We start from the raw sequence: 11,120 nt of genomic DNA on the forward strand, positions 1-11,120 counted from the left end.
GCAATGTTAGTGCACAGACCAACCACTGAACAATTTCTTTTGCACAATAAAAGGATAAGACTGGATCGTTACAATCCTCCAGTGTGACCCCTGGAATAAATTGTGCTATAAGACTTATGTATTCATCTTGTTTGAATTGGAGCATTTCCTTCCAAAAAGCATCCAGTTCAGATTTTAGAATGCCCAATAAGGGGAAATATATTACAATCTTTATTAAATCATTCCACTGGCAAATCACTCACACTGTTCAAGATGTGCCTGCTTCGAATCTAAACTGCCTAGTCTTAAATTTAATAGCATGGATCCCATTTTACCTCTTTCAGCCAGACAGGAGAGCTGCTGTTATCAAATCTATGCTGCACATAAGGGCAAGCTGCTCCTTTATCTTCTCTTTAATAAACTTTGCTGAATCCTGCTGCAGAGAAAGGTTTCCAAATCTCAGAGTTCCTCTCTTATACCTCCCCAGCTAAAAAACTTCCAGATCTGAATGTGGTATTCTGGTAACCATTGTACCATGGTAATTACAGCTTGAACAATTTCCTACTCCTTTGTTCAGGCAGGAAAGGAATCACCTTCATAATGTTGCACTGGGAGCTCCCTCAACCCCAGAGCCCTTTTCTGAGTCACTGCTTCCCAAAACAGCTTTCCCTCACAGAGAAACCCTTCCCTGTTCAGTTCCCAGCAGCATGGGTTTAGCTCCAGCCGTACCAAATAATGCCAGCCACGGGTTTATATACAAAATCACAAATGGGATGGGACTGCTGGGGAACATGTCTTGAGCTGTTTTATTTCCAGCATCAGACTCACGACATGGTTATGACAGCTGTGCAGCCCCAGCACATCAGCCCAGGCTGGGGGCACAGCCCGCGCTGGGCTGGGCAGAAGCTGCTCAGGGAAGCGGGCAGGGACACAACCATGCCACCAGACACTCACATGGCTGCAGGAAACACAATTCCCAGTCCTTCCCTCATGCTTTGGTGCAACCCCAGCAGAAGGGAAAGTTCAGAGGGCTCTCATGAGCACACAAGTGTAATTCAAACAATATTTAGTACCATTCTGGTACCTTATACAATGCTTCCTGAGCAGAATTGGTTGTCCTCACATTGTTGTTCTGATATGAGGTGATTTGGAATCTGCTGCAAAGCGTTTACTGAAGATAGAGCTGATAGAAATAGGTAACTCATGAGCTCAGCAAGCTTTTCCTCAATTACAATCTTAAAAATCTACTAGTTAATGAAAATGCATTTCTGCAAGTACGGGAAAAATGATGGGAGTGAAAAAAAGAATTTGGAAAGAAAATGCAGCATCTGCAGTAGAGACTGGTTGGCATTTGGCATTTTTGTTAATTACTTACTAAATCTCAATTTATTTCAGATTTAAATGTATTCTGCCTAATGAATCAGCACATAGTCCTGATATATTTATGAAATAGACAAATACCTAGTCCTTCCATTCAATTAAAGGCCAGTATATTTGTTACTATAGGTAAAGCTGCACTGCATGTTAATGTATTTATATGTAGTTTGGTGTACTAACTTTTATTTTAAAAAATAAGAGAAAAAAGATTTATTGTTGTTAAATATTTAGGAAGGATATGTAAAATGGGCTTAAGAAGTAATTGGAAATTTCTGCAGAATAAAAATGTCTGGAACATGAAGAGACTCTCAGTCTCCACTACCATTTAAATTAGCTTTTATGTATTCATTGTTTTGTAGATATCCACATCATGATTTTAAGACCTGACAAACAGTGAGACATAAGCCACTCTTTATGAGTAATGGAAATCATTCTGTGGAAGAGAAATACTCCTCCAATAATCATTTTAATGGTCTTTAAATTCTTTAAATATTGCTCCTGAGAGAAAAAAAATTAAATATTTTAAAATATTTGAAATCCTTATTCTTTCAAATAATGTCCAGCTTTTACATATATAGTCTTGGGCTAAAACATAACAGGGATATACATATTTGTGAGTATTCCCTCTGAGGACAGAGGGTGATATCTACAGTAAACAGAACAGCTTGGCCTTGAAATGGTCACATAAAAATGTACATCAGGACATTCATCCTCCCACAAAAGAGCTCCAGCCTGCCAGGAGCTGTGCAGCTGCTGAGCAGCCCTGCACCAGCATGCTGCTCTCCAGGACACATCCTCCATGGCACAGCACCATTCTGCCCCTCCTGTTTTCCTCAGTGCCAGGAGAAACAGAGGGGAACATTCAAGAGAAGCATCAGTCACTTTTCCCTGGTATAATAGCACAGGCAAAGATATAAACCCCATTGTGTCTGAGAGAGGTATTGACTGATGACTGCAGTCTGAACTTCAGATAAACTGTTGTTTAACCACACCAGAATTAAGAGCTTCCTCTACAGATCACTTTGCTGTTTTCCTTCCTTTCCCTGTCCTTCCATTTATATTTGGATTGTGTGGGGCATACATCTTATCTTGTTTTACGTACACATGGCCAAGAACAAAGGCCTAGTATAAGCACCACAGATGTAGGCAAAAACACTCCACTCACATGTTCTGTTAAAAGGAGCTGTAATTATACTTCTGGGATACAGGAACACAGATACATAAATGTAAGTACCAAAACAGCAGAAGCCCTATTACCTTTAAACCATGAGATTTATATCAGCTTACATGGGAAGATCAAACTGGGGAAGATTTTTCCCATAACAGAAAGAGCTCCTTGAGAGTTCATGTTTAGGTCAAGAAATGGCACTTCTCTTGTTTGAGATATTTTTCCAGCTTAAGAATATTCACCCATTGGAGCACTTTACCTGGCAACATAATAGAGCCTGCATTTCCTGAAGCCCTTTATGTTCCTACCCACACACTTCAGAGGTATGCTAAGATCTCAGACAGAAGTTAGGAGATTGATGTGGAAATTACCAGACCAGTAATAACACCTTCATAGGTGTAATGCAAGAGGTTAAAATTGCCCAGCTTTCAAAAGTGACTGACAGTGATTAGATTGCTCTGACTGCACCTCTATTGCAATGAAGTGATTTGCTGTTCTCTGGCTGAAGGAGTGCCCAACTCCCTGTACAACAGAATATCTTCAGCTATCAAACTGAATCAAAGGGGGTAAGAAAAGGTTCCATTTGGACAAGTCAGATTTTTCAGTTTAAAGAAAAACTCCAACATTTATTAGACCAGATTTCTCAAAAGAATAAATTTAGCTGACCCATAGATATCTCAACTATTATAATTTCAGACAGGGTGCACTTAAGCATGTTTCAGATATCCTTCCAAATAGGCATTGCCTCTCAAGAATACAGGGAATTTCACTGACTGCACACAGTAGTTAACATGCATGCATTTTAAACATTCTGTTGCCTTAACATTTATAATCCATTTATAATCTATTTCACTTTCATAGTTGTAGAAATATGTTAATAATTTAGCAGTAAAAATTCATGTTTTATCTGTGTATAGTAAAAGTTGCTTTGCCTCTGATTCCTCCTGCTTGTCTCTGTGAGATTGTTAATAGACTGTTCACTCCCTCACTGCCTGTGTAGAATAATGAGTGTATAACAAGATTTCCCATAGAACAAGACCTTAGAGTGTAACCTCATGCTTTTAGGCCACACAACAGCCAAAACCACGTTATTTGGAACTCTCATTATGAATAAAAATTTTAAAAGTACTCCAAAAGATCTGTGTAGATTGTGCAGATTAACCTAGTAGAGAAGACTTGACAATTTTATTATCTTCAAAAAAACAGATGTCATTGGCTTCTCAGTTTCATGAGCCATGCTGAAAACAGATTCAGGCAAAGAGATAAAAAATTTTATTCTTGTGAGGATGAGTTCCCAAAGAATAAGTTAATCCACAGAGAAACTACAAGTAGGACTGATCAGAAGGAAAAGCAAGAAAGTGCAAACGAAGACACTGTAGAAAACAGTGATGCTTCTTGCACTGAGCCTATAGCTCAGGGGAAACATTCACACAGGGGCATACCTTATTTTAGCCATTTTTGTACTTTTTCACACAGGCTGGTTGAAGAATGGAGAAAGTCTTCTCTTTTTTTAACTTTTTTATTTCCTTTTAATAATACTTTTTTATTTCTTTGCTCTGCCTGGAAGCAAGACAGACATTCCACTGCAAATAAAAGGACATAAAAAAATTTTTAAAAGAGAGGTGAGATCTCAGATCAAGGTTAAAATAAATGAGGAGAGTGGAGTCAGTGGAAAGACCAGCCAAGTGATAACTGCAGATCAGCTCTAATGAGCAGAGATTTTTTCCTGCAGGGTATGAGTTACTCTGTGAGTCAAAGGAATATTTTTAAGTGACAAATAAAATGCCACAGAGGAATTAATTGTTGCATTGTTAACTACTGGTTAGTCATACATATCACAATATGTGTCTGAGTGATGTCATCTTTTAAACTCCCATCCCACATGAACATAATGGGGAGATAATTGCAAGAAGCTGGTTGGAATTAATCCAAGAGAAGAAGCAGGAAGCAGAAACTGCTGAAAAGCTTGTTTTAATCTTGAAAAGAGAAGTGTCATTCCAAATTTTCCAGGAGAAATCCTTCCCTGCCTCTCCATGGACTCGGACAAAGCAGAACTCATGTCTTTGTCCCCACATGCTTGTAAGCAAATATCAGACCTTTTTTCTTGTAAATCCTACCAAGAGTTGATCATACACATTGCTTTGTCTATACTCAGCTAGTCCTTGCCTAGATGAGATGCTTTTCAGGACAGATGCTTGAGAGAAGATTTAGGTACTTCCTCAGACAGTGAAAACCTAGTATGAAAACCCAGGTTTTTTAACTGCAGTCAATAAAGAACCCTTTTTCCAGACAAACGAAACACATTCCTGTTCATAAACTGAAGCATGTAAATAGAAATATTTTTTTCTCCTTACTTAACCCTCTCAGCAATCATGACCTCCTTATAAATCATTCACACTAATGGGCTGTAGAAAATAAACTTCTTAAATTAATGAAATCTGTGCTCTCTGTCCACTTAAATGTATCACAGGACTTGTTTTCTATCTACCACAGTGAGAGTATCAGATAGAAATAATTTCAGATTGCTTTTTAAGGCTTTTGAGCCAATAGCCCTGGACTCTAAAGAACTTTCTGTGATGATTTTGAGGGTAATGATTTGACAACTGTTTATGATGGATGATGTTGAATTGCAACAATTCAACACTGAAAACACTTCTCTTACCTGCCTCCGTTTCTGTGTAAATTAGCAAACAGCAATTTGGTAAAGGGGAAAGGCCAGGAGTCTTGGGTATGAGATCATGCGAGACAGAGTGGCATTGGGAAGAAAGATGGCAATCCTGCAAGTTTCACAGTCCAACTGGTTCAAGGTTATTCATTATTTTATTTAGGTGTTCTTACTAATAGAAGATTAAAATCCTTCTGCAGTGAAACAATTCAATAAAAGAGGTTTAATGCTATGAGTAAAATGAATAAATTATGCACGTAACACTACTTGTCTCATACTAATCCTAGTGAGCTTATTACCTCTTAGGCTTTATTACTGGCTCTGGATAAGGGAATGAAGATTTAGAGAACTTAAACTTCCACCTGCTCTAGAAATGAAGTAAATAACATAGCAGGATGGTAATTTTGGTATTGTTGTTGTTTTTTTTTTAATCAGTCAACTGCTGTGCTACAAAGTCAAGGTGACTTTTGCCATTGCATTTGTTATGGTGGAAATATTAACAGACATCAGGCAGTCTATTACTCCCACATAAGAAACAACATCTGCAAAAAGAGTATTATAAGACCTTTCTTTCAGACTCATAGACAGGAACATGAGGCCCCAGATACAAAATACAGCTGGAAAGAATGGAAGAATGAGCTGGAGTGCAAAGTCTGACAAAAGCTGAGCTGGCTGGAAAAGTGACTCCCTTATTGTTCAGTGTTGTTTGGCAAAGCTAACAGGCACAGAGAAGAATGTAAGCTGCAAGCAAACTAAACTGTCAAAGGCATCATTCTGACTTGGAGCAAAGATGAAGAAAATAAAGCAGTTTGGAAACAATGAGGGAAGCAAATGCCCCCAACTCTCAAACCATCAGAATAAACCAGGACTTCACTGGAATAAACACACTTCACTCATGCCATCAAAATTTCTTTTACAAATAACTCTGCAAAGCTGTAAATATGCATTTAGGACCTTTTGCAAGCATTAACCATGTTCTTACTAAACCAGGCACTGACTCCAGACTTGTTCATCAAGTCATAAAGCTGATATTTATGCATTGAAAATTGTCATCATTAAGAAGTGTTGCAAAGGGCTGATTATCACACATTCCACTTGCAAGTAATAAAGCAGCATGCTGGCAATTCCACTCTCATATTTCCAAATGCCATATTAAAAAAGGCATAATAATGATTTGCCACAAATCTTGAAAAATATTCTTTTCCCTATAAATACTATTGAGACAGGCTATTTTCTTGCATATGTATTAATGCATTTAATTGAAAACCCAAGGCAGCTGTTACACTGCTATTCATTTTATTATAATCATAAAAATAATGGATGTTCAACACAGAGCTGAATACAGATTAATGCCAAAGCTATTTACTAATCCCTTTTCCCCTGATCATTCAAGAGACTAACCACAAATTTGAAAGGCCAGAAATACAGAAGGAGAGCATTTTGTAGCAAGTTTAGCAGGGTACAAATCACAGGCATTTTTTTATTTACTAGGGACTAGAAATCTAGACAATGGAGAAAATAATGTCCCAAGCAACAGTCTGCAGCATAACCCACAGACACCATTTTGTCTGCTCCCTTTCTTCATTCAAGCACAGCTAGAAGAGGAACAGAGCTTAGCTCTGCTCCCTCCCATGTCCTGGGCAACTCAGTGCCTACACCTAATTCTAGATGAAGACTGGAACTTCTCTCACCTGTTCCTGGGGAGAGGATGAAACCTTGGCAGCCTCCTTCTCTACGCTCAAAAGTTGTAGTGATGGCTTTAAATATGGATCAAAGATAGAAAAACTAGTGTAGCACACCAAATCCACACAAAAACCAGGATCCATTTTAACACCAAATGAAAAGTCCAGTAGCTGTGGATAGAAATTATTCTTCTTGACTTCCAGCAGCAGTAGTAAGCTCTGCATTCCAGAGACATCTCCTCCCCTGACACAGCTTCCATACATTTAGCACACAAAAGAAAAGCAAGAAAAGCCATTTCCCTCTGCACCTGTGGAGCAGCAACATTCAAAACCACCTACTCTGAAGAGAGACCCCAGGAGGGCTTTGGCATTGCATTTCAGTCAAAAAGGCAAGCTCCTGCATTCCAGTTTTAAAAAATTCTCTACAATACTACCTGCCTTTTCTAAATCTGTCCACATTTAAATTCAAACTTTGAGAGTTCAAAACACCTGGCAATTACAGATAAAACAATTCTTGAGACCAAAAGGAACCTACTGGGGAATCACACCTTGTTTGCTGGTGCTCCAGCAACCATTTCATACAGCCTGTCTTCATAAAGGTTAAAGTTCTGGCCTAAAATCAGCCTGGGTTTTGTACCCATACTCTTCCCTTGTACTGTTCCATCTGTGTTAGAAATCCTCCTCGGTGTTTCCAGACTGAAGGCAGCTTGTGGCCACACCTGTATTCTTGGCAGTGCAGTTGGTTGGCTTGAAAAACTCCTCTCTCCAAGACTCTTGTCACCCTAACAAATTCTTTTTAGCTGTACCAAAGAACACAGGATCTTCACTTTGATGTAAAAAGAGTCTCATAATCATTTTATTAGGCCTTTTTTCCAAATCTGTCCAATGCTGAAACAACAGAGGAAGGCTGCACTGAGCACAGGGTTGAAAATAAAAAAGTCACCATTGCTCTGGGTTGAAACATTTCCTCCCAGTTTCTGCTGGTCTTCCTTCCTGTCATGCACAGCAGTCACCTTTTCCCAGCTGCAGCCCTCAGGTGGGTTAGTCATTGAATGAATGAATCAAGGTATTTCTCATGTAGCATCTCTAGTTAAGAACTTCCCTCAGTCCCTAAAATTTGAAGTTATGGCCTTTCATTTTAAACTGTTAAACTATTAAAATACTATTTATCAAGTTTTAAAGGCAGTCTTGTTGGACAGTATTCCACTATTCTTGTTTGTCATGTCATCTTTCCCAGTTTGTGTCCTCAGTAATGTCATTAACATAAGCCTATTTTTTGTGCCATGTTCTGGGGGGTTTTTTTGCCTCTTTAAAAAAGAAATCATCCCCCGGGTCAATTCTTGAGAAAGTCTTCTGGTAAATTCACTAGCTCAATAGTTTGACAATTAGCACATCTCAAGAAAAGAGCTGGTTCTCTCACAGGCAATGTATTATCTGCCTTGGAGCTCATGAGCCAAACCACCAATGTGAGCTGAGTTTCATGAACCTTGCCCTCACAGCAATTCACTCTAACCAAGAACCCTGCCAAGGAAATTGCACATTCAGTTGGTAGCACAGAATTCTAAAAGACAAGTATTGTTAAAGCTATATTCAGTTATCCTTGATATTGAAAGGTATTAGCTTGTTCTTTACCAAAGGAGAAAGCAGTTACAGCATATTTATCTAGAGCTTCACCTCAATTCACAATGCTCCTGTTCCTGGAAAGAGGTCATACTTGGAACTCCCTTTCTTTTCTGGTTTGCTTTGTAGATAATGAGAACATATCAACTGTGAAACAACATGCAGTTTTAGTTTGTTGACATAGAAAGACAAGGTTAACCTCCACTTTTGTAGTCCTACAATTAGGATTTTTTCACTACCAAATTTGTACACGCTAATGGCAAACACCCATTGGGCATTTCAGGTATTGTTACCAACAGAGCTGAGATTTCTGTCATTCTTTGATTGGTAGTTAAAAATTCAACTTAGAGATGCATTGAAAAAGGCTTACTGGTTTCAAAACTTAAGCTCAGCAAGTAAAATTATCTTTTAAAATACTCATTGGAAACAAAATCCACATTGTAAAAATAAGAATGTTTGGAAAGTATGTGTGAAGGATTTTAAAAGAAATTTCAATACTGTGATGTGAATGCCTGGAGACTGTGACTTGCAATGGATTTACCATGCTTGCTTTCCCATTTCAAGCCAGAGAGGGTTTATATATATAAAGTACAAATTTGTGCCTTTACTGGAAGAGCTGTCAAGTGAAAGGATTACACAAATCGTTGTCAGGTCATCTGTGTTACAAGCACAACTTGTAACTCTAAGTCTGTCATTAAAAGCTTTTTCCACTAAACTAAGAGGTCTCCTCCCTCACTGTTCACCATTGTCTCCCTGTTAAAAGCACAAAGTGAGGATTTGGGAAAACTTAAAAATAAGTTTTTCAATATTTTTGATAAGCAAAAACTTGCATTATTAGATATTGTGGTGCAATATGTTTCTTCAGCTAGAACTCATCTAAAATTCCTTATTTCCTTTATATGGTTAATTAATGCAGTTCATGCTAAAAAAATTACAATAAAATATTTTATTATTCATCCCAAAAGAAGGCAATAATTTCTATACCACATCCATGAGCCCACATTCCTATCAAACATTAGCAGAGCAAGAAAGCTCCTTGGCAAGCATGCCAAGAGCCATAGCAGCAGTTCTGCTGACCAGGACCACTGGGGCCAAGTACCCAAACTCCACACTGATGCTGTCAGGGATTTACATTGAACTGCCTCTAGTCTGACCTGCCAGACTTCATTTCAGAGAAAAGCAGACATTTATTTCTCCCTAATTTTCCCCCCCTCTTTCAAATACTGTAGTAAAATCAGTTTACAACAACTTGAAAATCTGCATTAGTTCTCAGGGGACTGGGAGAACCCCACAAAATAATGATTCAGGTACAAAACCAACAGCTATATTTTTCTGAAAAAGATCAGACATCACAATGGAGATTTAGGTAAGGAGTGCCATTAAAGAAAACTGGAAAAGCTGTTCCCAACCTCTCTGTTTACAAACAGCAGAAAAGGAGAGATAAAGACAATATCAATATATCAGGAGATTGCTTCTGTTCAACCTACAGACTCTCTGTTGTTGTATTTAGACACTGTGCTCTATTTAATGACAGTGCATGTTGCAATAGGTGAAAAAATATATTTCTGTACATTTATTCAGTCTCAATCCATTTTAGTTGTTAGTGCCTCAATCTCACACATTAAACATACCTTTTCTGAGGACAAAGTCTGTACTGCAGGCTGCATTCTTTTTCTTCAAAGTTGTTATTATTTACAAATATCCTCATGAAACATTGAGGATCTTCTCTTTGACTTCCAAGTCTGTACATTTGTTCATATTTTCATAAACCAAATCAGAGCTATTTTAATGCATAACAACATCTAAATGCAAAATGCCTTACAAACATATTGAGCCAGAGAACTGGACACGAAAACAATACTAAAGATCAATTTCAGATGAAGTTCTTATTGCTAGAGTTGAGTTCTGAAATTCATGGCAAAGACGCCTTTCTTTCAAAAGGAGAAAGAGTCAAGGCCCTGATTTCTAATTGTTCTGAAATATCTCCTGGCAAAAAAAAAAAAAAATTGCAATATATCATCTTACCACAATACTCAGACTTTGGAAGAGACATTCTCAGAACTCTTTTTGTCAAAAACAGTATTTAATTTGAAAAGTAGCAGAAGTTCTCTTTAAAATGCAGGAAGAAAAAAATCTAACAAAATACTACAAATTAGCTTAATTTTAACATTAATATTGCACTTTCAAATTCACAAAAACCAAGGTTTTAAAAGTTTTATATTACATTTATCTCCCAAAAAAGAGAGAAATTAGACAAATTGTGATGAAAATAATATAAAGAAATAAGAGTATATGCATTATTCAAATCTGAATAGCAGACGAGATTTTCCTAAATAGACTGATTATATTAATAGCTCTTTGAATAATAGCTGTATGAATAGGGTTGCATAAAATCAGGTTTAACTGAAGCATAATTTGGCATACTAAAGGTGTCACAAAGGATGTATCTGTAATTTGCAAAATTTGTTCCTTTAAAAGTGTAAAATATTCATCACTCATCATATTTTTTAAATGATGAGCTCAGAACTTTATGAACACCAGATTTCATTAAATCCCCTTGTTGCACCTAAAGACTACCTAAAGACTGCAAAAATAGAAAAAATAGAGCTGTGTTTTCCATTGTCTTGAA

This window comes from Passer montanus, unplaced genomic scaffold, assembly GCF_014805655.1.
Source record: "Passer montanus isolate IOZ18808 unplaced genomic scaffold, ASM1480565v1 scaffold25, whole genome shotgun sequence".
NCBI classification, from domain to species: Eukaryota; Metazoa; Chordata; class Aves; order Passeriformes; family Passeridae; genus Passer; species Passer montanus.